This window comes from Lygodium microphyllum, chromosome 3, assembly GCF_053477565.2.
Source record: "Lygodium microphyllum isolate KBCC chromosome 3, Lygodium_microphyllum_v1.1.10, whole genome shotgun sequence".
NCBI lineage: Eukaryota > Viridiplantae > Streptophyta > Polypodiopsida > Schizaeales > Lygodiaceae > Lygodium > Lygodium microphyllum.
The window spans coordinates 28,087,630-28,093,629 of NC_141137.1; positions in this window are offsets into that span (position 1 = coordinate 28,087,630).

The window sequence follows — 6,000 nt, forward strand, 5'->3', positions numbered from 1 at the left end:
CAAGTTTTTCCCTTTGAAAATCTTGACCATGTGTTGCAGGTACAAAGTTATAACATTTTCTATATTCAATATTATTGGTCAATAGAAGGGATGTATGTTGTAGAATTGGTCAGATGTACATGTAACAAATATGTTTTAGACAAGTAAAATGTCATATGTATCATGGTTAGTCATAGAAACCATGTCATTTAGGTAGGTAAGGGCTTTGTATTTGTTCTTTCCTCGTAACATGTGATCATTGGAGAAGAACAACTAAGTTCGCATGTAAAAACACTTCTTTTTCAACACGAAGTCATATACCACTATGCATTCTGTTTTAGTACCCCAATTGTCTTGAGCTTTGTTTATGAGCTATAAACTTTGGTACAATTTACTTTGAGACTAGAAACTCGAGGAATCTACAAGTGTTTAAAGAACCTTGTAGTCAATCGTGGAGTGTTGAGATGACAAGCTCAACACATGCAGACATTGATGATGGACCGTCTGGTTAGATGGGTCCACATGTCTACACTTAGCACGTCGGTGGTCATTATGACTCACACATGGCCACTGACTCATTACTTATTATATTCAGGTTGTTACACCTATTTACAGCTGGCATAGTTATAGCGCCAGTCGACTAGTGTAGTCGGTTATGCATTGTTTGACTTAGTAGGCCACTTTCCTTTATGTTGCATCTTATCTATACTTTGTGTACATTGTAAAGAGTGTGGAAGAAGAAGAAGAAACTAGCAAGAAAACGTTTTGGCCTCCATCTCTCTTCTTGTCTCTTGAGTGAGCTTCTCCTTGTACATTCTGTGTGTGTTCGGCGCAGCATCTTGAGCAACTTCCCCCACCACGCGATTCTTGACATGGAGAAGAACCTACATTACACAAAACTTACAAGTTGCAAGCTTATGAATTTTCATCTCCACTATCAACTAGGGTTATTGATCAAGAAATGTATATATTTAGAAAGTTTAGTAATATACCTTAAGAGAGTTTGCATGCTCAAGGAGGTTATACAATAAAAAGTGCATGCTCGCAACAAGGAAGCGATCTTGTGTAAGATAATATTTTAGCCCATACAATGAGACTTGGGCAACTAGAAAATTAAACACGTATAGTGAGACTTGGCTATCCTACTCAAACAAGTATCCAAAATCAAAAAGATGTTTGACTTCTCTACCATTGGAAAACTTTAAACATTTGGCTTGTTGAATGCAAAGGTCCCATTATAGCCACTAATCGAAACATCTTATGGTGACAAAGGTCTCATTATTTACTAGTGTGCACACACAAGAGGGTACAAGGCTACTTGCTAGTGCACTAAAGGCTAATAAAAGCATTGCTTGTATGGGCTCAACACAATCCTGTTTACACATAGGGCTAAGCCCACATTGGCTTTCTTGACTGCAATCAGTACATCCCTAATCACTTTCTTTATTCTTTTGGGCAGGGAGCTTACCTACCTATAAGCTGTCTATGCACTTTTTGTTAGGCTCTAAAATGGATTCCACCAATCAATAAAGGACTTGCAAATCACCGGTATGTAAAGTCTAGTGTACATAAGCCCAACTACCACATCAACATCAAAAGTTATCCACTACCATGTTTATAAAAGGCAATACACAAGATTGCCATCCAAATGTGTATGGGCAAAACATGCATTCAAAGAGTGGACAAGATTGCTACCTGAATAAGTGAGCTCACAAAACAAGCATCCATTTCGAATACCCATGGTGGTGTGTAACTAACGTTATGTGTCTAAGCCCCATGTATCCATGAACATCTTTTCATAGATGGTGGTGGGCCAAGGCCATCCAATGTGTAAAAGACTTAGAGACCCATAAACTTTCAAACATCCCAAGCTAGCAAAGGGGATCCTAGCCCGGGTAGTTTGAGTGTGGGTTTAGTATTAATGCCGGTGAGTGAGTTCAAACCCAAGTGGTGCTTCCCCAATGGCTTAAATCTATCATCATCCAAACATTCCAAGCTGAGACCAAAATGTTTTGAGTGTGAGTGCAGTACTGCGGCTGCTTGAGTTCAAACCCCAAGTGGTGCTTCCCAAGTAGCTTAAATCTATTATCATCCAAAAATCCCAACCTGAGACGAAGGCCGGGGGGGCGTGGGCGGGGGGAGAGAGAGAGAGAGAGAGAGAGAGAGATTATCTGGATATATAACCGAGGTGAGCGTGGGCTATTGAGATGAAGATCAACAACGTTCCTGCTAACAGCAGAATCAACAAAGCAATGCCTCTGCAAAACAATTAACGTGTGGCTTATGAAAATTAGGGTTACTGCAGACAACAAGACACAACTAAAACGCGCGCGCGCATGAACACCCACACACACACACTCTCTCTCTCCCTCTCCCTCTCTCTCGACGTGAAAATTATGACCATTATATCAGAGTCGAAGAACAAATTCTTACCCGTATTTGCAGCCGCCGTTGAGTGTGATTAGGCTCCTCTCTCTCTCTCTCTTTCTCTCTCTCTCTCTCTCTCTCTCTGGGCTTTGACATGAAGAAGAGTAAGCACGAATGGCCTCCGCCTGATGTATTATTAGCAGTCCGCAGACAGTTTAACATTACATGCGTGCAGATCACCTGAGAAACGGTTCAGGGACAAGACTACATGTGCTCACTCTCTTCTGTCAGAGCCTTTCAAATCGTGAAAGTCAGTCGGATAGTAAGTACTCGCAGAGAGTGTGTAGTACTGGTCGATTCTTATACCCACTTCCAATGTTAAACTAAAGCTTTTGATATATTTCTTGGTACAAAGCAAATTTCAATGGCACCGGTGGAACTATGGAGACCTTATTGAAAATGCGAGAGAAAGAGAGAGAGAGCTAAATGGATCAACATGTTAATTGAAAGGATCTTAGCAACATAAGAGGCATGTATAATTGGAAAGCACCAATAAAAATCTAAGAAGTGTGTGGCTCTTTGGAAATATGAACTCTAAGATCTAATTTCTTCAAGTCATGTCTCTCTTGATGTGTAACCACTAATGCTTATGGTCATTCTTTATTGACACCACTATGTTGAGGACCATGCATTCTACGTTTTGTAACTTGTAAGTACAACTTGGAGAGTGAGTTCCTTGTACAGGTTAGTATATTAGATTAACATAGCCACAAACATCGTGTTGTATTGTGTGGATCAAACCAATGACTCTAAAACTTTGAGAATACTTAGCTTTATTGCTTAAATTGACAAGAGAAATTTGGTTTGCTAGCCCACTTTGTTAATCAAACTTGCGCAGTTTATCATTTCTTGAAAGTCTATGTCAATAGGCCCAACATCTTCCAACATTCAATCAATCTCCAATTTTTTTCCTCTAGCTTAGAAAATTCCAAAATTCTTTAACCTTGATAACTTTTATGGAAAGAATGATTATATTTCTAGTATTATATTCAAGATCTTTATAGTGCACACCTTTCAAGCACATTGGTATTACATTCAAATGGTATGAATATATACACTTTTCTAATGTCTAGAATAATAAATCATGGGCTGGTAATATGTTCTTGATAGATACCAAATGTAGCCTTTACTACCAACCAAATAGAACATAATGAGTCTATATTAATATGTATATATCAATCTCCCGCATCTTGCTCATTTGCAAGAATTTCTAATTGATCTATGCCCTCATGCAAAATCTCAAGATGAAAACCTATGTCTGCATATAGGTGCTCATGTCCATCAAAGTCCTCATCTACTATAATAGGTTCCAATGCTTAGCCCATCGTCCTCATCCTCATCTGATGAAGTATAGTTTGAAGCTAGCGTCTAGCTCTCATATAGTTTGAAGCTAGCGTAGCATCTCCATAGTCTTCATCTAGGTGGCAAGGCATCAATTGATCAAAATGGCATCCAACCATTTTGGATCCAAACATCTTGTGGGTAAAAGATAGATTAGCTATTAGTAAAATTATAATGGATTTAAGATAATAATTTAAAATTATACTTCCATAGAGCATTATAGAAAACTATATGCACAATGGAACGTATACACATCTACTCTCACTCTTGTGAGTAAAGGCTAGAATGTTCTTGTTTCCTTTGTCAAGAATATGGTGACAAGAATAGGTAAATTTAGCTACCATGATAAAAACTTTGTTCTTGAAACCATATATCAACTTTCCTTGCATTTTGAAGTAACTTACTCAAAAAACTTGTACAATCTTGAAAAATCATCATCATTCAAGAATACATTCTTCATAGAATTCATTGTGTTTGAATGTGTGTGGAATTATCATATTGTGTCATTTACATGCCTCTTGTATTCCCTATACAAAAGACATGGAGTAGGAAAGAAAGTATGTATGTCATTCACCCTTAGCTCATGGATTCTCTCAACTTGTTCTAGATTATCCCTTACCCATTTTTTTTCCTTATAGTTTGTTCTAATACATAAATTAATGAAAGGTAGCATGTCTCTTTATGCTAGAACTAAGTAGAGATGATGCCATGCATCATGCCATTCCCTTGTACACCAAGCTCTAGAATGGGAGTTGCATGCAAAAGGATGTTGTAGCTGAAAGCTCAAATAGGTATTTGCTAGGCTTCTCACACACAATGCTTGTAAGAAACATAAGATGCATGCTTGAAATGGTGGTCTACATGTGGGACACACATGATACCCATTAATATTAGAACAATGCACTATGAACCCTAGATAATCATGCATCATATATAATGGTGCAATGTGTTTCCTATTTGGTTAGAACTACGTAATATTAAAGGAATTTGGCATAATCGAGGCATAGTCTATGCATGTACTATTGTGTCAATCATGATTGCTCCATCAAGATAGATGATTCTACCACATGGAATGTCACGTGTAGACCAAATATTGTAAGTGCATTTTAGTGATAATATATATTATGATTGGTATGATTAGCCAAAATATATTTGATAGAGGTGATTAAAAACTTCAAAAAGATTTTTCCAACCTATGTAATAAGTGCTTGAAGGAGTGGTCATGATTACATGCATTGGGTATACATTGAAGTCATGACACAAAAATATCATAATGAGATTGGACAAGCTAACCAATGCTTCAAGCCCAAATTGGAATAAAGTGAAGGATGAGCATCCATCCATGCCAAACAAGTGGCCCTAGTAGAGAGAGGAAAGTTTTATTCACATGAAGCCATCTCTCTAGTTTGATAGTGGAAAGGGAAACTCATTTTTACTTGTACTCTTATATGTTTTTGTTAAATATGGAAGTTAATTAATTATAGTATTAATTCCAGCATATAAGCACTTATAGGAATAAGTCGTTGGCCGCAAACTCACACATGATGAGTAAAGGAAAGGAAAGAACTAGCCCACATGTGCTCTCATTGATTGACTAGAGAGTAAACAACTCTAATTATCAACAAGGAAGCCCATATGTAATTACCGATAGGTACCATTCTTGGTTTATCTTATTGTCACTAAAAATGGCTAACAAATCTCTTCATTTTCCTATAGCTAGGGGGCCAATTATAGATGACGATGAGGATCCAAAAGTTGAAACTCATGGTGCAATACAAGGTGAGAACGATGAGGAGGATGAGGAGCATCATTGAAACAATGAGGAAAATGGAGATGAAGATGAGGATGGGGATGATAATGATGATAATACCTGGGTTTTTGTAGTGTCCTTTTAAATCATTTTCGCACTTCTTCTTTGATCTCACATCTATTTTAGTGATTAGTATTATTTTAAAGAGGTGCTTTTTATGCTTGACCCACAAGAATATATTTATTTATTTATTTATTGGATTTTCTGACAATAATCTTCATTGTTTCCCCTGTAGCTGTGGTACGACAATGCACATGTCCTACCCTACAATGTTTTAATAACAATATAAAATTTGGCATTGCAATTGTTAGGAATTTGATTGTTGTAATTATTGAAAATTTCAACAATTACAACCTAGAAAAGAGTGCAAATTTTCTAGCAATGACCACCCAAATATTTGGTAGCATCATTAATATTGATTATTACTATGCTCTACTTGTGGG